This window comes from Mobula hypostoma, chromosome 27 (genome assembly GCF_963921235.1).
Source record: "Mobula hypostoma chromosome 27, sMobHyp1.1, whole genome shotgun sequence".
NCBI lineage: Eukaryota > Metazoa > Chordata > Chondrichthyes > Myliobatiformes > Myliobatidae > Mobula > Mobula hypostoma.
This window is the reverse complement of record NC_086123.1, coordinates 37,828,227-37,852,619: the sequence shown is the minus strand read 5'-3', so window position 1 is coordinate 37,852,619 and position 24,393 is coordinate 37,828,227.

Below are 24,393 nucleotides of genomic sequence, written 5' to 3'. Positions count from 1 at the left end.
AACTTGCCATCTCTGCTTTAACTCAAAAATCCCTCCTCGTCTATCTCCAAAATAATTTTCTATACTATGCTATAAAATTAATCATCTACCTTCAGCAACCAGCCTTCCTTACAGAGTACCATCATCATGACACTTTAGTAGTTGGTTTTGCAACACGCTCTCGGCATTTTCTGCCTTTGTTTTTTCTCCGGGTATGTTTTCATCAGCTGTGGTCAGGTCTGGCATGGCCGGCTGGTGTTCCTCTCTTAGGTTCTCTGTAATTACATGGTTACTGGGTACACTTGGTTCCCCACTCCATCTGTGGGAGCAACAAGAGGGTGAGTTGTATGCTTTAACCTGAGTCCAGTGTTTCCACTGGCTGCCTCGCCGAGTCTGCACACAGACACACTCATCATTCGTTAAGAGTACCGTCTGTGGTCCTATCCACCTGGGGGCAAACCCCGGCCTTTCCGGCAGCACCCTCACCATAACTTGGTCGCCAGGCTGTGGAAGAACTATCCCCTTTCCCTCTGGCTCTCTCTGATCAGCGACTGGCTGTTATTGTTTCGCTCGGTCTTTTAATACTTTAAGTTGACAGTAGCTTATCCCCCTGCTTTTTGGCAGGGGCCCTGTGAAGTCTATCTGGACGTTTTCCCAAGGTCCCCTCGGCCGAGGCTGATTTGCCAGCTGTAGCTTCCTGCCCTTACCAGGGTTATGCTGGGCACAAGTGATACAACGGCGGCAGAATTTCTCAACATCCCTGCCCATCCCTGGCCACCACCAGTCCTGCCAGAGGGTTGTGATCATGCTCTCCCTTCCCTGATGCATCACTCCATGATATAACTTCAGTAGTATCGGTCTAATACAGGATGGGGCCACCGCGATTCTTTCCTCCCCATGTGTCCAGCACCCATCTGATCCCTTCTTCGCTCCTTTTCTCCTCCATTTTTCCTTCTCTTCTGCCTCTACCTCTTCATATAATTTTACTAATCTGGCTTCTGTCGTTTCCTCCTGCACACTTGCAATTTCAATTGCCTCTTGTTCCTCTGCTGCCTTCTTCGCAGCAACATCTGCCCACTCATTTCCCCTCTGTTCCATGCTCTCACCTTTACCATAGACGCCATAGAATCCATAGAAACCATAGAAACTACAGCACAGAAACAGGCCTTTTGGCCCTTCTTGGCTGTGCCGAACCATTTTCTGCCTAGTTCCACTGACCTGCACACAGACCATATCCCTCTATACACCTCTCATCCATGTACCTGTCCAATTTATTCTTAAATGTTAAAAAAGAACCCTCATTTACCACCTCGTCTGGCAGCTCATTCCATACTCCCACCACTCTCTGTGTGAAGAAGCCCCCCCAATGTTCATTTTAAACTTTTCCCCCCTCACCCTTAACCATGTCCTCTGGTTTTTTTCTCCCCTTGCCTCAGTGGAAAAAGCCTGCTTGCATTCACTCTATCTATACCCATCATAATTTTATATACCTCTATCAAATCTCCCCTCATTCTTCTACGCTCCAGGGAATAAAGTCCCAACCTATTCAACCTTTCTCTGTAACTGAGTTTCTCAAGTCCCGGCAACATCCTTGTAAACCTTCTCTGCACCCTTTCAACCATATTTATATCCTTCCTGTAATTTGGTGACCAAAACTGAACACAATACTCCAAATTCGGCCTCACCAATGCCTTATACAACCTCATCATAACATTCCAACTCTTATACTCAATACTTTGATTAATAAAGGCCAATGTACCAAAAGCTCTCTTTATGACCCTATCTACCTGTGACGCCACTTTTAGGGAATTTTGTATCTGTATTCCCAGATCCCTCTGTTCCACTGCACTCCTCGGTGCCTTACCATTAACCCTGTATGTTCTACCTTGGTTTGTCCTTCCAACGTGCAATACCTCACACTTGTCTGTATTAAACTCCATCTGCCACTTTTCAGCCCATTTTTCTAGCTGGTCCAAGTCCCTCTGCAGGCTCTGAAAACCTTCCTCACTGTCTACTACACCTCCAATCTTTGTATCATCAGCAAATTTGCTGATCCAATTTACCACATTATCATCCAGATCATTGATATAGATGACAAATAACGATGGACCCAGCACTGATCCCTGTGGCACACCACTAGTCACAGGCCTCCACTCGGAGAAGCAATTCTCTACTACCACTCTTTGGCTTCTTCCATTGAGCCAATGTCTAATCCAATTTACCACCTCTCCATGTATACCTAGCGACTGAATTTTCCTAACTAACCTCCCATGCGGGACCTTGTCAAAGGCCTTACTGAAATCCATGTAGACAATATCCACTGCCTTCCCTTCATCCACTTTCCTGGTAACCTCCTCGAAAAACTCCAACAGATTGGTCAAACATGACCTACCACACACAAAGCCATGTTGACTCTCCCTAATAAGCCCCTGTCTATCCAAATGCTTGTAGATTCTGTCTCTTAGTACTCCCTCCAATAACTTACCTACTACCAACGTTAAACTCACCGGCCTATAATTTCCCGGATTACTTTTCGATCTTTTTTAAACAATGGAACAACATGAGTCACTCTCCAATCCTCCGGCACCTCACCCATAGACAGTGACATTTTAAATATTTCTGCCAGGGCCTCTGCAATTTCAACACTAGTCTCCTTCAAGGTCCGAGGGAACATCCTGTCAGGTCCCGGGGATTTATCTACTTTAATTTTTCTCAAGACAGCAAGCACCTCCTCCTTTTCAATCTGTACAGTTTCCATGATCTCACTACTTGATTCCCTCAATTCCATAGACTTCATGCCAGTTTCCTTAGTAAATACAGACGCAAAAAACCTATTTAAGATCTCCCCCATTTCCTTTGGTTCCGCACACAGCCGACCACTCTGATCTTCAAGAGGACCAATTTTATCCCTTACAATCCTTTTGCTCTTAATATACCTGTAAAAGCTCTTTGGATTATCCTTCACTTTGACTGCTAAGGCAACCTCATGTCTTCTTTTAGCCCTCCTGATTACTTTCTTAAGTATTTTCTTCTGGTGTGCTTTTACCTTAGTCACTGGCAGGCTCACTGCTTCCAGTAGCTGTTGTATTAGGTGCCCATGCTGAATATTAGCACCTGTTGAAGTCTCTCTGAGTATCCGCTGGTGTTTTTGTTCCTTCGCTATACCCTGAACAGCAGTCACCGTGTCAGTTTGTATAGGGTCCTGCTTAGGGGGTTTATACAGACCCTCCTCTATTTTAACTGGGTCTATCTCTCCCTGCTCACAATCTTGCTTGTCTCTGGCCCACACAGCTGGGAACTGCTGACAAAGTAACCCATAGCCACCATCCTGGCTGCAGTCTCTGGTGATTGGGGCAGCTGCGCCTATGCTAGCCAAGCGGTGTATTCCATTAGCTGTATGTGTTCGCTGCTCATGACTTGTCCATATTATTTCTCCCCTTCCCGAATCTATAACAGCTCCTGCCTTCCTTAGGATGTCTATTTCAAGGATCGTGCCCTCATTATTTGGACATACCCAGAAATACACTGGAAGCTGCACTCCCCCGATTTCTAGTATTTGCAACTCGCTTCTTTCTGCTTTTACTGTTTTCCCTCCTACACCCCTGATATAACTCACAATAAGCTGGAGGAACTCAGCAGGTCAGGCAGCATCCGTGGAAAAGATAGGTCGACGTTCCGGGCCGGAACCCTTCGTCAGGACACTTCGTGAGAATCCTGTCTCTCCGAGGTATGCCTACCCTGAAGAATTTTAAATCCCACGGATGCTGCCCGACCTGCTGAGTTCCTCCAGCTTGTTGTGAGTGTTGCTTTGACCCCAACATCTGCAGATTATTTTGTGTTTATGATTCGTTACTCCGCTGAGAAGTCTCTTCGAAGTATGCCTACCTTGAAGAAGTTTAAATCCTCACGGATGCTGCCCGACCTGCTGAGTTCCTCCAGCTTGTTGTGAGTGTTGCTTTGACCCCAGCATCTGCAGAGTATTTTGTGCCCCTGATATAACTGGCCTGCCCAGTTGTTGGTAAGGGCAAGTTTGTTATCAATACCGATGCCCCTGTATCGACTAATGTACTGCATTGCCGTTCCCCTAACAATGCCGTTATGTACATCTGTGATTCATCGGAGCTGGCCGTGGAGCCCGCTGCCACATCCTTTTCTGCCCTAAGAGGCGCTGTCACTAACCCTTTGATCTGATCGACAGTCATACTGGTTGCTAATGGGGTGAGTGACTGGGTGTCTGCTGTGGCCTTCGCCTGGGATTTCCCCCTCCCTTTTGGACACTGACTCCAGCCATGTCCTGATAGGCCACAGCTGTAGCATATCAACTCCTTCACTGTCTTATGCTTGGTCCGGCAGTCCTTTGCTAGGTGCCCTGGCTGCTGGCAACCAAAACAAACTCTCCGGGACATCACAGCAGCTGCACCCACTATACCCACTTTACGATTTCCCCTGCCTTTTCTTTGGTCTATCTCACTGGCCCATGAAACTATCTCAGAGTAGTTGGACCCTATCGTTATGCCTAAATCCAAAACTTCTTGGTGGGCTGAGATCAGGCCTTCCTTCAGCAATTTTAGGAAGACTGGGTCGCACCTCCCTGGATTATCCAACCCGGAATACTCCTCATATGCTCGGTATTTACGTTTTGCGTAATCCATGGCTGTCTTGTCAGCTGTTTGAATCACTGCCATTATCGTTCCCCAGCTACTCTCGCCTCCCCCCAGCGGCTGCATCACTTCCCTTTTAAAGGAGTGATATCTTTCTTCATTATTGGCGCTCCCAGTAGTTGCCCATGTACCATCCTGCACCCCCTGGGCCATTCTGTCCCATAAATTCCTCGAATACTTCGCTTTTACCACATATGTATATCTTTAGGGTGCATCTGGTGAATTTCAACCATTTCCTCGAGTTTACGCCAGAATTCTGAATTCCCACAGACGACTTAAGTGAGGGCAACTCGGACAAAATGCTCTGTTTTTTCCCGGGGGTGAAGGGCTTATGTCGTAATCGAGGTCAAGGGCTGGCTTGGATCATCAGAGTTCTCAGCCTGACATTGCCTGACTTCAATAGGTGCCATTCTGGTTGATCTCTCTGGTAAAACCTCTCCCTGAGATATCTCCATACGAATTCCCACACTACGCAAAATATAAAACCGCAGCATATGTATTCCACAATCTCCCACTTTTGAGTACCTGAACTCATGATGCCTGCTGTATTCCCTTGCATCACACTTGCACACACATACACTAAAATGCAGCTCCCTGAGCGAGTATACACGCCCCTACTCTGGTGTCTCGAACCGTACCATTGGTTACCACCTTTCGCAACTGGTGTTCCAAGTCTCACAAAGTTAACCAAGTTTACATGCAAAGATTCCTCACTGACATAAACACACATGCACATGCACACACTACTTTTATATCGACCAGTTCAGCTCTCCACGTTCATGATACCTCGTGTTCCTGTGTACCACCAACTGAACAGATCCAAGTGTGAGTGTTATTTTAGAAAAATACTCACCAACTTAGACTGCTAGGAACGCTGGCCATGCAATGGGTCACGAAGGCATCCCATTCCTGACACCAAATGATGTAGCCACATCCTTTTCTGCCCTAAGAGGCGCTGTCACTAACCCTTTGATCTGATCGACAGTCAGACTGGTTGCTAATGGGGTGAGTGACTGGGTGTCTGCTGTGGCCTTCGCCTGGGTTTTCCCCCTCCCTTTTGGACACTGTCTCCAGCCATGTCCTGATAGGCCACAGCTGTAGCATATCAACTCCTTCACTGTCTTATGTGTCAATGCAAGGAGCATTCGTAATAAGGTGGATGAATTGAAAGTGCAGATTGTTATTAATGATTATGATATAGCTGGGATCACAGAGACATGGCTCCAGGGTGACCAAGGATGGGAGCTCAACGTTCAGGGATATTCAATATTCAGGAGGGATAGACATGAAGGAAGGGGAGGTGGGGTGACGTTGCTGGTTAAAGAAGAGATTAACGCAATAGAAAGGAAGGACATTAGCCGGGAAGATGTGGAATCGATATGGGTAGAGCTGCGTAACACTAAGGGGCAGAAGACGCTGGTGGGAGTTGTGTACAGGCCACCTAACAGTAGTAGTGAGGTCGGAGATGGTATAAAACAGGAAATTAGAAATGTGTGCAATAAAGGAACAGCAGTTATAATGGGTGACTTCAATCTACATGTAGACTGGGTGAACCAAATTGGTAAAGGTGCTGAGGGAGAGGATTTCTTGGAATGTATGCGGGATGGTTTTTTGAACCAACATGTCGAGGAACCAACTAGAGATCAGGCTATTCTGGACTGGGTTTTGAACAATGAGGAAGGGTTAATTAGCAATCTTGTCGTGAGAGGCCCTTTGGGTAAGAGTGACCATAATATGGTGGAATTCTTCATTAAGTTGGAGAGTGACATAGTTAATTCAGAAACAAAGGTTCTGAACTTAAAGAGGGGTAACTTTGAAGGTATGAGACGTGAATTAGCTAAGATAGACTGGCAAATGACACTTAAAGGATTGACGGTGGATATGCAATGGCAAGCATTTAAAGGTTGCATGGATGAACTACTACAATTGTTCATCCCAGTTTGGCAAAAGAATAAATCAAGGAAGGTAGTGCACCCATGGCGGACAAGAGAAATTAGGGATAGTATCAATTCCAAAGAAGAAGCATACAAATTAGCCAGAGAAAGTGGCTCACCTGAGGACTGGGAGAAATTCAGAGTTCAGCAGAGGAGGACAAAGGGCTTAATTAGGAAGGGGAAAAAAGATTATGAGAGAAAACTGGCAGGGAACATAAAAACTGACTGTAAAAGCTTTTATAGATATGTAAAAAGGGAAAGACTGGTAAAGACAAATGTAGGTCCCCTACAGACAGAAACAGGTGAATTGATTATGGGGAGCAAGGACATGGCAGACCAATTGAATAATTACTTTGGTTCTGTCTTCACTAAGGAGGACATAAATAATCTTCCAGAAATAGTAGGGGACAGAGGGTCCAGTGAGATGGAGGAACTGAGCGAAATACTTGTTAGTAGGGAAGTGGTGTTAGGTAAATTGAAGGGATTGAAGGCAGATAAATCCCCAGGGCCAGATAGTCTGCATCCTAGAGTGCTTAAGGAAGTAGCCCAAGAAATAGTGGATGCATTAGCGATAATTTTTCAAAACTTGTTAGATTCTGGACTAGTCCCTGAGGATTGGAGGGTGGCTAATGTAACCCCACTTTTTAAAAAAGGAGGGAGAGAGAAACCGGGGAATTATAGACTGGTTAGCCTAACGTCAGTGGTGGGGAAACTGCTGGAGTCAGTTATCAAAGATGTGATAACAGCACATTTGGAAAGCGGTGAAATCATCGGACAAAGTCAGCATGGATTTGTGAAAGGAAAATCATGTCTGACAAATCTCATAGAATTTTTTGAGGATGTAACCAGTAGAGTGGATAGGGGAGAACCAGTGGATGTGGTATATTTGGATTTTCAAAAGGCTTTTGACAAGGTACCATACAGGAGATTAGTGTGCAAACTTAAAGCACACGGTATTGGGGGTAAGATATTGATGTGGATGGAGAATTGGTTAGCAGACAGGAAGCAAAGAGTGGGAATAAACGGGACCTTTTCAGAATGGCAGGCGGTGACTAGTGGGGTACCGCAAGGCTCAGTGCTGGGACCCCAGTTGTTTACAATATATATTAATGACTTGGATGAGGGAATTAAATGCAGCATCTCCAAGTTTGCAGATGACACGAAGCTGGGTGGCAGTGTTAGCTGTGAGGAGGATGCTAAGAGGATGCAGAGTGACTTGGATAGGTCGGGTGAGTGGGCAAATTCATGGCAGATGCAATTTAATGTGGATAAATGTGAAGTTATCCACTTTGGTGGCAAAAATAGGAAAACAGATTATTATCTGAATGGTGGCCGATTAGGAAAAGGGGAGGTGCAACGAGACCTGGGTGTCATTATACACCAGTCATTGAAAGTGGGCATGCAGGTACAGCAGGCGGTGAAAAAGGCGAATGGTATGCTGGCATTTATAGCGAGAGGATTCGAGTACAGGAGCAGGGAGGTACTACTGCAGTTGTACAAGGCCTTGGTGAGACCACACCTGGAGTATTGTGTGCAGTTTTGGTCCCCTAATCTGAGGAAAGACATCCTTGCCATAGAGGGAGTACAAAGAAGGTTCACCAGATTGATTCCTGGGATGGCAGGACTTTCATATGATTAAAGACTGGATGAACTGGGCTTGTACTCGTTGGAATTTAGAAGATTGAGGGGGTATCTGATTGAAACGTATAAAATCCTAAAGGGATTGGACAGGCTAGATGCAGGAAGATTGTTCCCGATGTTGGGGAAGTCCAGAACGAGGGGCCACAGTTTGAGGATAAAGGGGAAGCCTTTTAGGACCGAGATTAGGAAAAACTTCTTCACACAGAGAGTGGTGAATCTGTGGAATTCTCTGCCACAGGAAACAGTTGAGGCCAGTTCATTGGCTATATTTAAGAGGGAGTTAGATATGGCCCTTGTGGCTACGGGGATCAGCGGGTATGGAGGGAAGGCTGGGGCGGGTTTCTGAGTTGGATGATCAGCCATGATCATAATAAATGGCGGTGCAGGCTCGAAGGGCCAAATGGCCTACTCCTGCACCTATTTTCTATGTTTCTATGTTTCTTATGCTTGCTACGGCAGTCCTTTGCTAGGTGCCCTGGCTGCCGGCAAGCAAAACAAACTCTCCAGGACATCACAGCAGCTGCATCCACTATACCCACTACGATTTCTCTTGCCTTTTCTTTGGTCTATCTCACTGGCCCATGAAACTATCTCAGAGTAGTTGGACCCTACCGTTACGCCTATATCTAAAACTTCATGGTTGGCTGAACTCAGGCCTTCCTTCAGCATTTTTAGGAAGACGGGGTCATCCCTCCCTGGGTTATCCAACTCAGAATACTCCTCATATGCTCGGTATTTACGTTCTGCATAATCCGTGGCTTTGTTGTCAGCTTTTTGAATCACTGCCATTATCACTCCCCAGCTACCCTCACCTCCCCCCAGCCGCTGCCTCACTTCCCCTTTAAAAGAGCAAACACTCAGTGGAGACAAGAGCAGGGGCATCACTTTCTAAGAATGATCAGCCACACTTGTGTGTAGTGCTGGTCACACCCGACAGGAAGGATGTGGCTACACAGGAGAGGATGCAGAGAATTCCTGGCACTGTCTGTAAGGAGTTTGTACTTCTTCCTTGTGACCATGTGGGTTTCCTCCGGGTGCTCTGGTTTCCCCCCACAGTCCAGAGACACACTGGTTGGTAGGTCATCTGTCATTGTAAATTGTCCCATGATTAGGCTAGGGTTAAATTAGGGGTTGCTGGGCAATATGGCTCGAAGGGCTGGAAGAACCAACAGATGGACAGATGGACGGATGGATGGGTGGACAGATGGATGGGCAGATGGATGGATGGGCGGATGGACGGATGGATGGATGGACGGGTGAACGGGTGGACGGGTGGACGGATGGACGGGCAGATGGGTGGATGGGCAGACAGGTGAATGGGTGGACAGATGGACAGGTGAATGGACGGATGGATTGATTGGTGGATGGACGAGTGAATGGGTGGACAGATGGATGGATGGATGAGTGAACGGGTGGACGAGTGAACAGTTGGACGGATGGACAAGTGGACAGATGGACCGGTGGACGGATGGACGGATGGACGGGCGGATGGATGGATGGGTGGGTGGACAGGAGGAGGGGTGGATGGACAGATGGATGGATGGACGGGTGGACAAATGGACAGATGGATGAGTGAACGGGTGGACGAGTGAACAGTTGGACGGTTGGACAAGTGGACAGATGGACGGGTGGACGGATGGACGGATGGACGGGCAGATGGATGGATGGGTGGGTGGATGGGAGGAGGGGTGGATGGACGGATGGATGGATGGACGGGTGGACGGATGGACAGATGGTTGAGTGAACGGATGGACGAGTGAACAGCTGGACAGATGCATGGATGGACGAGTGGATGGATGGATGGGTGGACGGAGGGACGGATGGACATATAGACGGATGAACGGATGGAAAGATGGACGGGCGGATGGATGAACAGATGGATGGGCGGATGGATGGGTGGATAAATAACTTTTGCCACACTGTTGTCTGGGTTGGAGAACTTCAGTTATAAGGGGAAATTGGTTAGACTGGGTTTGATTTCCCTGCCACTGAGAAGTGACCTGAATTTCGAGGGAGATTGATACAAATGATAGAACAAAACTTTTATTCCCCCAAGTTGTGATATCTAGTACAAGAGGACATATTTAAATCTGGAGATAAGCGGAGAACTGAATGTCGAGAATCTGGAATTTGCTGCGTGAAGAGATGGGGGAGGTAGATACTCGCACCGATATTTAAGAAGCTTCTTGACAAACAGTTGAAATCACCATGGTTTAGAATGCGTGGGATCTAATACGGGTAAATTGGAAGTGGTTGACATGGACGTAAAGAAAGCTTTTGGCACATTCGCCTTTAAAAATCAAAGTATTGATCACAGGAAATGGGATGTTATGTTGAAGTTGTATAAGACATTGCTGAGGCCTAATTTGGAGTATTGTCCAGTTTTGGTCACCTATCTGCAGGAAAAATGTAAATAAGGTTGAAAGAGTACAGAGAAAATTTACAAGAATGTTGCCGGGACTGGAGGACCTGAGTTATAAGGAAAGATTGAATCAGTTTGGACTTCATGCCTTGGAATACAAAAGATTGAGAGAAGATTTGATAGAGGTATACCACATTATGAGGGGTATAGATGGGTAAATGCACCAGGCTTTTACCCTAGAGGTCATGGGTTAAGGGTGAAAGGTGAAAAGTTTAAGGGAAACATGAGGGGAAACTTCTTCACTCAGAGAGTCGTGAGAGTGTGGAATCAGCTGCCAGCACAAGTGAACTCAATTTCAACATTTAAGAGAAGTCTGGATAGGTACATGGATAGTAGGGATGTGGAGGGCTATGGTCCTGGTGCAGGTCAATAGGAGTAAGCAGTTTAAATGGTTTCAGCATGGATTAGATGGACTGAAGGGTCTGTTTCGGTGCTGTACTTTTCTATGACTGTATGACATAGTATCTACCACAGTGTGGTTAAAATCTAGCTGCCACTACAGCAGTTACTGTGCCGATGAGTCTGAAAGGGGACAGATCACAAAGGTCAGCACAGCACAGCCGCATAAGGAGGCAAGACAAAATGTAGGAGAGGGGAACAGCCAAATCCCAGCATGCTCCGCTCACGGAACCAATCACCCAGCATGCTCCACTCACGGAACCAATCCCTTCAATCACCAACCAGTACTGTAAGTGGCCCCTCGCTGACCAAGGGGGCAGAGAGAGGAAAGCAATACTGTAAAGATAAATACAATAGAAGCAAGTCTCTCCTGTTAAAGTGTGAGGTCATTCAAGACTCAGGGAGCACCAAGATAATGCTAGAATGAGATGGTGCAAGATACAGACTGCAAATTGCTGACTGGCCCAAATAGAGGGGGGACAATGGGAGACCAGTCAGAGCAACACAACCCAGTCCACTGCAGGCAAAGCTCTCCCCACCGTTGAGTACATCTACAAGGAGCCCTGCCACAAGAAAGCAGCATCCATCATCAAGGGCCCACATCATCCAGGCTATGCTCCCTTCTCACTACTACATTGGGCAGGAGGTACAGAAGTCTTGGGTCTCAACATCAGCAGGTTAAGGAACAGATATCACCCTGCAACCATTAGGCTCCCGAACCAGCATGGATAATAGTCATAGTCATAGTCATACTTTATTGATCCCGGGGGAAATTGGTTTTCGTTATAGTTGCACCATAAATAATTAAGTAGTAATAAAACCATAAATAATTAAATAGTAATATGTAAATTATGCCAGGAAATAAGTCCAAGACCAGCCTGTTGGCTCAGGGTGTCTGACCCTCCAAGGGAGGAGTTGTAAAGTTTGATGGCCACAGGCAGGAATGACTTCCGATGACGCTCTGTGCTGCATCTTGGTGGAATGAGTCTCTGGCTGAATGTACACCTGTGCCCACCCAGTACATTATGCAGTGGATGGGAGACATTGTCCAAGATGGCATGCAACTTGGACAGCATCCTCGTTTCAGACACCACCGTCAGAGAGTCCAGTTCAGCTCAACGCTGAACTGATTCGACAACCCCCAGACTCACTTTCAAGGACTCTACAACTCGTGTTCTCAGTATTAGTTACTTACTCTTTTATTACTGGTATGATTTGTTTTCTTTGGCACATTAGTTGTCAGCCCTTGTAATGTATTCTCTTTGATAAGTTCTATAATATTTCTTTATGTTCCTGTAAATGCCTGCAAGAAAATGAATCCTAATGTGACATGTATGTACTTTGAACTCCCAATACTTTATACTTTATACTTTATTGTCGCCGAACAATTGGTACTAGAACGTACAACCATCATAGCGACATTTGATTCTGCGCTTCACACTCCCTGGGTTACAAATAATAAATATTAAAAATAGTTAAAATAAGTAAATATTCAAACTTTAAATTATAAATCATAAATAGAAAATAGAAAAATGGGAAGTAAGGTAGTGCAAAAAAACCGAGAGGCAGGTCCGGATATTTGGAGGGTACGGCCCAGATCCGGGTCACGATCCGTTCAGCAGTCTTATACAGTTAGAAAGAAGCTGTTCCCAAATCTGGCCATACGTGTCTTCAAGCTCCTGAACCTTCTCCCGGAGGGAAGAGGGACAAAAAGTCTGTTGGCTGGGTGGGTCGTGTCCTTGATTATCCTGGCAGCACTGCTCCGACAGCGTGCGGTGTAAAGTGAGTCCATGGATGGAAGATTGGTTTGTGTGATGTGCTGCGCCATGTTCACGATCTTCTGCAGCTTCTTTCGGTCTTGGACAGGACAACTTCCATACCAGGTTGTGATGCACCCTGGAAGAATGCTTTCTATGGTGCATCTATAAAAATTAGTGAGGGCTTTAGGGGACAGGCCAAATTTCTTTAGTTTTCTCAGGAAGTAAAGGTGCTGGTGGGCCTTCTTGGCAGTGGACTCTGCTTGGTTGGACCAAGTCAGGTCATTTGTGATATTGACCCCGAGGAACTTAAAGCTTTTGACCTGTTTTACTTGCGCACCACCGATGTAAATTGGGTAGTGTGGTCCGCTACTCCTTCTGAAGTCAACAACCAATTCCTTCATCTTGCTGATGTTGAGGGATAAGTTATTGTCTTCGCACCATGCCACCAGGTTCTTAATTTCCTCTCTGTACTCAAACTCATTATTACCCAAGATACAGTCTACAATCGTTGTGTCATCAGCAAACTTATATATTGAGTTCGATGGAAACTTGGCTATACAATCATGGGTGTATAGTGAGTACAGCAGGGGGCTGAGTACACAGCCCTGTGGGGCACCGGTGCTCAGAGTGATTGTAAAGGAGAGTTTGTCCCCTATTTTTACAGCCCGGGTCCTGTCTGTGACGAAATGAAGATCCAGCTGCAGATCTGAGTGCTAAGTCCCAGGTTCCGGTGCTTAGGAATCAGTTTATTTGGAATGATGATATTAAAGGCAGAGCTGTAGTCAATGAAAAGGAGCCTTACGTAATACACAGCATTAGGCAAACACACAGAGACAATAAAGCAAAATTACAGTCACTCTCCAATTATCCAATTAAGGGGATTTTGGGGAAGAGAAAAATACTCCTTCCACTTCATCTGTCTTAACAGCCAGGAGAATCCACAACAGAACTAGTTCCTCATTCAGGCGCACTCTCAAACATATATACCAATGAGGAGGAAATTCAATCTAATTAACATAATTAATTGAAATTGTAGACTATCAACTAGTAGGCAGCCATCGATCCCAGGGGATCATGGGTTTGTGCCTCTGATGGACTGTGTCCTCTCCAGGACACAAGCCTGAGTGGGGATTTGAAGAACCGGCTGTTGCCCATGCAGCGGGTTCCCCCTCTCCACGTCACTGATGTAGTCCAAGAGAAGGGCAAGTACTGATACACTTTGGCACCAGTGTCATCATAGAGGTTGCCAGATTAAAGTTGGAAACCACATCAAACTGCCTTGGGGAGCCCAGCTCTGGATTTCTTCCTTGGGATTTACTCCCTAAGCCTTTCCCATGGGTGGGTATGGCCACAAGATTTAAAATCCTCCTTGGTGGGCTACGTCCAAGGCTGATGAGCTTCACCTGCCTGAAGCAACTGGTTTTGAGGCACCAGTCGTCCATCTTTGCCCCTTCTCTTGTCAGTAGAAGCAGTTCCGCCGGGTAGATCCATAATTCCTCGAGAGTGGTGTCACAGGTAACAAACAAGAGAAAATCTGCAGATGTTGGAAATCCAAGCAGCACACACAAAATGCTGGAGGGACGCAGCAGGCTAGGCAGCATCTATGGAAAAGAGAAAACAGCTGTCAGTTCGGGCCAAGACCCTTCATCAGAACTGGGGAAAACAGATGAGAAGTACTAGTAAGAAGTTGTGGGGGAGGGGAGGAAGAAATACAAGGTAGTCGGCGATATGCGGTGTCGAGGTATATAGATATGAGTTCAGTGGGGCAGGAACAAGCTGAAACAATGGGTCTACCTGGACAAACGGGTTTCTGGATCTTGGGTAGGAGGTAGAAACGGGAGGTGCAGGGTGAAGGAACTATGAGGTTGGTGGCAGTGGATGGGAGATCCCCAGAGTTAATAAGGTCAGTGATGGTATGGGAGACAATGGCCTGGTGCCCCTCAGTGGGATCCTGTTCGAGGAGTAAGTAAGAGGAGGTGGCACTGGATCCCAGTTCACCAGACTACTACAGCACCTCCCCTATCTGCGGGTTTGATGGTGAGGTTGGGATTGGTGTGGAGGGAGAGCAGAGCCGAGCGTTTGGAAAGAGCGAGATTGGAATTGGAGAGAGGAGTGTTGAAGTCGAGATGGTTGATATCCCATCAGCATTTGGCAATGAAAAGATCCAGACCAGAGCAGGTTGTCCAGCAAGAGGAGAAGGGTTGAAGACGGGAGAAGGGGTCATTGGTGCGGGGTGGCGAGTCCTTGCCAAAGCTGGTAGCATAGAGATGGAGGTGGTGAATGAAGAGCTGAGCATCATGGCGGGCGCAGAACTCACTGAAGTGTGGGTGCAGGGGGACAAAGGTGAGGACCTTACTGAGGATAGAACATTGTATCTCAGAGAGGGGAAGTTCAAAGGGGATGGTGAAGACCCAGCACAGATGAGATCTGCCGCTGGAACCCCAGTCTCCCCTACCCCCACCATCACTCGGCAATCCCGTGACACCTATCACCTACTACCTTGTATCTCTTCCTTCCCTTCCCACACCTTCCTACTCTGACTTCTCAACCTTTTTCTCCAGTCCTGATGAAGGGTCTCAGCCTGAAACGTTGACTGTTTACTCTTTTCCATAGATGCTGCCTGACCTGTTGCGTTCCTCCAGCATTTTGTGTGGGTCTGTGTGGCAAGTAGATGGAGGTGTAAAGAGACCTTTTGACGCATTGGCCTTCAAAAATCAATGTATTGAGTCCAGTTGGGATGTTATGTTGAAATTTCTAAGATGTTGGTGATGCCTAATTTGAAGTATTGTGTCCAGTTTTGGTCACCCCTGCAGGAAAGATGTCAATGTGATTGAAAGAATGCAAAGAAAATTTACAAAATTGTTGCTGGGGCTTGAGGACCTAGGTTGTAAGGAAAGATTGAATAGGTGAGGACTTTACTCCTTGGAACATCGAAGACTGAGGAGATTTAATAAAGGTATACAAAATTATGCAGGGTATAGATAGGATAAATGCAAGCAGGATTTTTCTACTGAAGTTGAACTGGAGGTTAGAGGTTAAGGGTGAAAAGTGGAATGGCAGGGCTGAATGGCTTAATTCTTCTCTTATGTCTAAAGGTCTAAGGTGAAATGTTTAGGGGGAACATGATGGTAAACCTCTTCACTCTGAGGTTGGTGAGAGTGTGGAATGAGCTGCCAGTGGAAGTGGTGAATGTAGGGTCGATTTCAACATTTAAGAGAAATTTAGACAGGTACTTGGTTGAGAGGGGTATAGAGGGCAAGGTTCAGGTCGATGGGACTAGACAGATTAATGGTTTGGCACTGACTAGATGGGCTGAAAGACCTGCTTTTGTATTGCAGTGTTCTATGATTCTATGTCTCTTTATATTTCCAACAATTGTGTTACATGGTTGGCACAACATTGTGGGCTGAAGGGCCTGTAATGTGCTGCAGATTCTATGTTTTTATGTATTCTGCAAGGTTAAGGAAGGAAGAAATTTTTCATTCAGATCAGTTTGTCTCAGGTTTTGATGACCACCTCCAAGATAACCACAACCTTGTCATGGTTTGGGTGCTTGTGTTTCTCAATGAGACATCTTCATTGCTGCCCTAAATGGCAATAGCATAACGGGCAGGTAGTAAGCAAGTCTGATCACCAGTTGATCACTCGGCAGTGACAGTCTACTGGATTCCTCCACACCCTGCCACAAACCCCCAACCTATTCCAGAAGATGTCAAAACCTGGCTTCTGGCAAGAGTCCAGTGATGCACTGCCTGATGTCTTGGTGACAAATTAGTGTACTCCAGAACGAGGCACTGTTTCAAAGGTAAGCCATCCCAATTTATCCTATTAACCTTTTCACAGCTCATCAAAGACAAGTACATTTATTACCAAAGTACCTATATGTCATCACATATCACCTCGGTTCCTTAAGGTTGTCATAAGCGGGGGCGGGGGGGGGGGTGGTTTGTGAGAATGAGCTCCCACTACCTATTAAATGTTTCCTATGGCATACACTTCGAATAGCATCTGATAACAAGGTCCAGCTCCTGGCCGTCATGTGTGGTTTAGCTACCAAGCCCAGCAGAACCATTCCTACTGGCCGAAGAAGGGCACAAGTAGGTTACTGGGGCTTTAAAACCAGTCACTTTGGGCAGATGGGCCTCATCAGCTGTGGCTGACAGCTCGTCTAGGAGAAGGAAAACTCTCATCTCAAACCCCCACTACCTTGTGGCTATACCCACTCATAGGGAAGGCTTCAGGAGTAAACCCTGAGGAAAATTCTGGTGCTGGAGTCCCTAAGGCAGCCCTACATTGAGTTCAATGTTGACTGGCAGCTCCTGCCAAACTGTATTGGTTTCTGCTGTTCCTCTGGGTTCATCTGCTGTGCAGAGCGGGGGAGCTTGGTGCAGAGCGGGGGAGCTTGGTGCACAGGCAACAGCTTGCTCTCCACATTGTACGGTGCAGGCTAGCACATTGTGTTGGCAGGTGAGACGCAACATCCATGGTCGACCCCAACCAAAGGAGGGCCTCTCTCACTAACCTGAGATTCATTTTACACACCATTTACGCCAGAATAACAACAGCAATAACAAAGAACCAATGTACAAAAGAATAACAACAGCATTAATGACAGGCTGCACGGAAACACTGACAAAGAACCAACGTACAAGAGAAGACAAACTGTGCGAATACAATACCGATGATAAATAAAAATTACTGAGAACATGAGTTAATTATGCTAATTCCCTCTGCAACTTAACATTGCTATTCCAATACGCACCTCACTTGTTCCACACCTTACAAATTTCAGAGCATCCAAAACTCTTCTACGATTGTCCTAACATGGACTGACCCAGTAGAGCTAATAGGGCTTGATGTTTCAATCCCTATGGTAAATCGGCACTCTCGATGTTGGCAGTGGGCTTGGAGTGGTGACAAGGAGGGAGGGTAGGTACCTCACTGGGGTCATCAGGTGGGCACCCTCCTTCTTTGACATTTCGTTGATAAGCCCACGACAGCTCAATGGTGCTACCTGGCGTCCCAGATACACCCCCCCTCAGTTCCATACCCTTCTGTCTTCATCTTGCAGCCCAGTTGTTGTCCTTCCTTTTAATCCAAATCCAATTACTGCTTTCTTCTGCTGCATTTGACAAGGACTTGATTGCTTGTTGGAGTGAATAACCCCTCACCCCCATCTTCTTCAATAGACTGGTCGTACATGTAGCTACGAATCCCCTGCATCCCACTTCTACAGGGAAAATCTTGGCTTCAGTTGCCAGTTCAGAGTACTTGGTCTTTTTCCTCTCATAAGCTTCTTCAACACCATCTTCCCATGGTACTATCAATTCCACAACATATGCCAGCTTGACTGTGTGGACCACAGGACCATGTCTGGCCGGAGTGTTGTAGCCCATAATGTCTGGGAAAACACAAGCTTTTTTTCCCCAAGTCCACATCCATTTTCCAATCCCGAGCAACCTGCAGAATGCTTACATCTTTTGATGTTATATGGTGCTCTGGAGGTTGGCCTGCTGGTACAAATCGTGTGATGTGGACATTTCCTGCTGATGTTTGTGGGAGAGCATTTGTGGTGATTCGCCTGTGTTTGGAGATTCATGCCAGCTGGCTGAGAACTTCGTTATGCCACCAAGTATACCGCCCCTGGCTGAGTCTCATGGTGCATCCTGTTAAAATGTGCCTTAGTGATCCAGGTGCCTGACAAAGAGAGCAAGCGGGGTCTTCTCCCCACCACTGGTTCAGGTTCTGGGGTGTGGGTAGGAGGTCATAAGTGGCTCTGATGTCAAAACTTAGCCGAGATCCCTCCATCTCCCAGATGTCACGCCAGCTGAGTTTCCTCTTTTCTAGGCTCTCCCAATTAGTCAATTGAGACGGCCCTGGCGTGTCGCTTTGCCTCCTACTGTCTTCTCACCTCCTCCACCACGAGCCTTCTCTTGTGCACTGATGTTGCCTCGTGCCATTGAGGAGCCTTTGGAACGAGCCCAAGACCAGCTCTCCCATGTTGGACTTGGCCAACTACATCCCTGAAGCGAAGAGCAGACTTAGCACTCTGAACGGCTTCAGATGGGGTCCACTTTCTCCCCGTTGCCACACAGGGGGGCCACTGTACAAATAACAGTATCTTCAGATTCAGTGAGGGTCATGACCAACCTTGCTTTGGTGCATTTGAATCCTTCCACAGGACTTGCAATTGGTAATTCCAATTTGCCGTTCCCGTACAGTCCAACTGGACTTAAGCATCATGGAAGTCCAAACCACTGTTTTACATGTGGGCTGATCACTCTTTTGAGCTTTTCCACCTTGTTAGTGGGGATTTCATACACTGTTAAAGGCCACATGAGTCTTGGGAGTATGCCGAACTGCAAGCACCACAGCTTGAGTTTTCCTGGCAGCAAGGTCTTGTTAATGCAAGCTATGTACATGACGGTATCCTTTTTTAGTTGTTTAAACTGCTCGGTGTCCTTGAGCTTAGCATCATACCATTGGCCCAATCTCTTCACTGGCATTTCTGAAACAGTTGGGACAGGTGTCCCGTCAATATGAAATCTTTGATCCATGACTTGATCTTTGACGATGGAGATGTTCCTGCACTTGCTGGGCTTGATTTTCATCCTCGCCCATGTGATGTTTTGATGAAGCTTTTCCAGAAGTCTCTTGGTGCAGGGGACAGTTGTCGTCAGTATTGTTATATCGTCCATATAGCCTCGTATCTGTTGTAAACATTGACCAAATTGTGGCTGTTTTCCTCCCGCAACCCATTTTGAGGCTCTGACAATGAGCTCCATTGCCATAGTGAAGGCCAATGGGGAGATGGTGCCCCCCGCCATGATGCCTACTTCCAGTGGTTGCCAAGCTGTGGTAAAGTCTCATGTTGTGAGACAAACTTGCAGATCCTGGAAATAGTGTTTTACCAGATTTGTTATTGTTCCAGGCACCTGAAAAAAATCAAGAGCAGTCACAGCAGGGAATGAGGGAACTGATCCATAGGCATTGGCCAGGTCGAGGAACAGGACATGCAGATCTTTTCCATCTTTCTTAGCCATCTGGATTTGATGCCATATGACGCTGGTATGTTCAAGGCATCCCGACAAGACTGCTATGCCAGACATTTCTCTCTCTCTGCCCCAATACACACTGAACAATTCATCTTGCACTCTGTCCTAAATTACACTGACTGAATCATCTCTCCCTCTGACCAAACACAAACTGGCCAATTCCTCTGTCTCTCTCTGCCCTAACACACACTGACCAATTCATCTCTCAAACTGAGCGATTCATCCATCTCTCTCTGTCCTTACACACACTGACTGATTCATCTCTCATTCTGTCCTGAATCACACTGACCAATTCATCTCTCACTCTATCCTGACACACACTGACCAATTCATCTCTCACTCTGTCCTAACACACAATGACCATTTCATCTCTCACTCTGTCCTAATTCACACTGACCAATTCATCTCTCACTCTGTCCTAACACACACTGACCAATTCATCTCTCACTCTATCCTGACACAAACTGACCAATTCATCTCTCACTCTATCCTGACACAAACTGACCAATTCATCTCTCACTCTGTCGTAACACACACTGACCATTTCATCTCTCACTCTGTCCTACCACACACTCACCAATTCATCTCTCTCTCTCTGTCCCAACACACACGGACTAATTCAGCTCCCACTCTGTCCGAATACACACTGACCAATTCATTTCTCACACTGTCCTAAAACACGCTGACTTATTCACCTCTCTCTGTCCTAACACACAATGACCAATTCATCTCTCACTCTGTCGTAACACACACTGACCAATACATCTTTCATTCTGTCCTAAAAAAAATTACCAATTCATCTCTCATTTCATCCTAACACACGCTGAGCAATTCATCTCTCACTCTGTCGTAACACACACTGACCAATCTCTCACTCTGTCCTAACACACACTGACCAATTCATCTCTCACTCTGTCGTAACACACACTGACCATTTCATCTCTCACTCTGTCCTACCACACACTCACCAATTCATCTCTCTCTCTCTGTCCCAACACACACGGACTAATTCAGCTCCCACTCTGTCCGAATACACACTGACCAATTCATTTCTCACACTGTCCTAAAACACGCTGACTTATTCACCTCTCTCTGTCCTAACACACAATGACCAATTCATCTCTCACTCTGTCGTAACACACACTGACCAATACATCTTTCATTCTGTCCTAAAAAAAATGACCAATTCATCTCTCATTTCATCCTAACACACGCTGAGCAATTCATCTCTCACTCTGTCGTAACACACACTGACCAATCTCTCACTCTGTCCTAACACACACTGACCAATTCATCTCTCACTCTGTCCTAACACACACTGAAAAATTCATCTCTCACTCTGTCCGAACACACACTGACCAATTCATCTCTCTCTCTGTCCTAACACACTGAAAAATTCATCTCTCACTCTGTCCTAACACACACTGACCAATTGATCTCTCACACTGTCCTAAAACACGCTGACTTATTCATCTCTGTCTGTCCTAACACACACTGACCAATTCATCTCCCACTCTGTCCTGACACACACTGTCTGACTCATCTTTCACTCTGTCCTTACACACACTGACAGATTCATCTCTCACTCTGTCTTAACACACAATGACCAATTAATCTCTCACTATGTCCTAACACACACTCACCAATTCATCTCTCACTCTGTCGTAACACAAACTGACAAATTCATCTCTCTCTATCCTAACAGACTCTGACCAATTCATTTCTATCCTGACACACACTGACTGATTCATCTGTCTCTCTCTGTCCTTACACACACTGACCAATTCATCTCTCATTCTGTCCTTACACACACTGACCAATTCATCTCTCACTCTGAACACATATTGATCAATTTATCTCTCACTCTGTCCTAACACGCAATGACCAATTCATTTCTCAGTCTGTCCTAACACACACTGACCAATTCATCTCTCACTCTGTCGTAACACACAATGACCAATTCATCTCTCACTCTATCCGGACACACTGACAAATTGATCTCTCACTCTGTCCTTACACACACTGACGAATTCATCTTTCTCTCTGTCTTAACACACACTGACCAATTCGTCTCTCACTCTGTCCTAACACAGACTGATCGATTCATCTCTCTCTCTGTCCTAACACACACTGACCAATTCGTCTCTCACTCTGTCCTAACACAGACTGATCGATTCATCTCTCTCTCTGTCCTAACACACACTGACCAATTCATCTCTCTGTCTGTCCTAACACAGACTGATCGATTCATCTCTCTCTCTGTCCTAACACACACTGACCAATTCATCTCTCTGTCTGTCCTAACACACACTGACCAATTCATCTCTCCCTCTATCCGAATATACACTAATGAACTCATCTTTCACTCTGTTCTAACACACACTGAACAATCCATCTCTCCCTCTGTCCTAACATGCACTAATCGATTTACCTTTCACTCTGTCCTAACACACACTGACCAATTCATCTCTCACTCTGTCCTAACACACACTGACCAGTTAATCTCTCACTCTGTCCTGAATTACACTGACCAATTCATCTCTCACTCTGTCGTCACACACACTGACTGATTCATCTGTCTCTCTGTCCTAATTCACACTGACCAATTCATCTCTCACTCTGTCCTAACACACACTGACCAGTTAATCTCTCACACTGCCCTGAATTACACTGACCAATTCATCTCTCACTCTGTCCGAGTATGCACTGACCCCTTCACCCTTTGCTTTTTGATCTATATTAGCTGCTGTTGAAGAAGTGGTTCAGTTTTGAATTCCTGAAAGCCTCATTGCTCTTACCACTGTAAACTCTTGCAGCTGCTGTAATCCTCCACACTCCTCTAGGTCGGGTGTCCCATGTGTTCGAGATGTTTATCTCTTCCCCTGTAGGCAAGCATTTGGACTGAGGTTGCTGGATTTTGGTGATGTCAGGGCATCAAAGAAACCTGGTTCTTCCAGTTAACTGGTTCGAACTGGAAGAACAGAATTGACAGGCTAAATGAACTACTTCTGCTCCTGTAAGCAAGACCATAAGACATAAGAGCGGAATTTGGCCATTTAGGCCATTGAGTCTGCTCCGCCATTATTATTCCAATGGCTTGGGTTAATGCCGTCCGTGGCAATGAACGTCACAGATTCACCACCAGCTGGCTAAAGAAATTCTTCCTTATCCCTGTCCCAATAGGCTGTCCTTATATCCTGACACTGCAATCTCTGGTCCTAGACTTTAGCATTATTGAAAACACTCTCTGTATGTCCACTCTATCTAGGCCTTTCAATATTCCAATCTATTAACAATTTCAAAACCATAGATGCCTGACCGATAAGAAAGCAGTAAATTATTTCTCATGCACACCGTATGACTGAACAAAGAAACAGATAGTGAGTGAAGTGTAGAGACTGATAAAAAGGAGAGAGGGAGAGAGAGTTGAGACTGACAGAAAGAGTCATAGAAGATGATTGATATACATGAACAGGTTGGCATACTGACAACTATATTAACATAAAGGTGGGGATACAGACAAACAAATAATTGTGTAGACAGGCACACAAGTAGATGGACAAATAGCCAAATTAATAGACGGGGATTTCCCAAGACAGTCATACATAAACAGACACAGCCCCTAGGTAGATGAACAGACAAGTGTACAGACAACAGACAGCTGAGATATAAAAGAATATCAATACCAATCAATCACTTTGCTGGGTAGATAAGATGGATACATTCACTTTCATCCATATTATCTTAGACAATATCGATGTCCATTGGATACAATGATTTATCAGCGATTGACACAGTTTGTGTCAGTTTGAGATTAGCCACAGCTATGGTCCCTGAATTTCCTTGGGAAACTATCCAAACCACATTTACCGAAGCTCAGCCATGTCAATGATAAGCTGATGCTACAGCTCTACAGTTTCCCTTCTGCTCCCATTGAATCCTACCAAATATTGAAAGGCCAAGATTGAGTGGATGTGTAGAACAGGGGTCCCCAACCTTTTTCGCATTGTGGACCAGTTTATTATTGACAATATCCTTGCAGGCTGGCTGACCGAGGGGGCGGGGTAGGGTTGCCAACGGACAAGAGTAGCAGTCAAATACGTTGTGTTTACCCCGAGAAAGACGACAATGACCATGAAGCCTTGCGCGGGCACCTATGTGCGCATGCGTGTACGTGCCCATTTTTTTCTACAAATCGTTTTTGGCAATTCTGTTCAGTGAAACTACACTGTACATACATTATTTCTACTTTATATAGGCTGTGTATTTATCATATCATTCCTGCTTTTTCTACATGTTAGTGTTATTTTAGGTTTTATGTAACACAGCGCATGAATATAGTGGTAAGTCAATTATAAGTCACTTATAAGTCAATAGCATCATAACATTTTAAGTTCATTTGGATATTAAACACACAGCACATATTTTCCCCGTATGAACATATAAAATCATTGCAACACACTAATATCGCTGAATCAGTGGGAGCCCTGGGCTTGTTTCCCCACAACGAGACGGTGCCATCGAGGGGTGAGGGGAGACAGC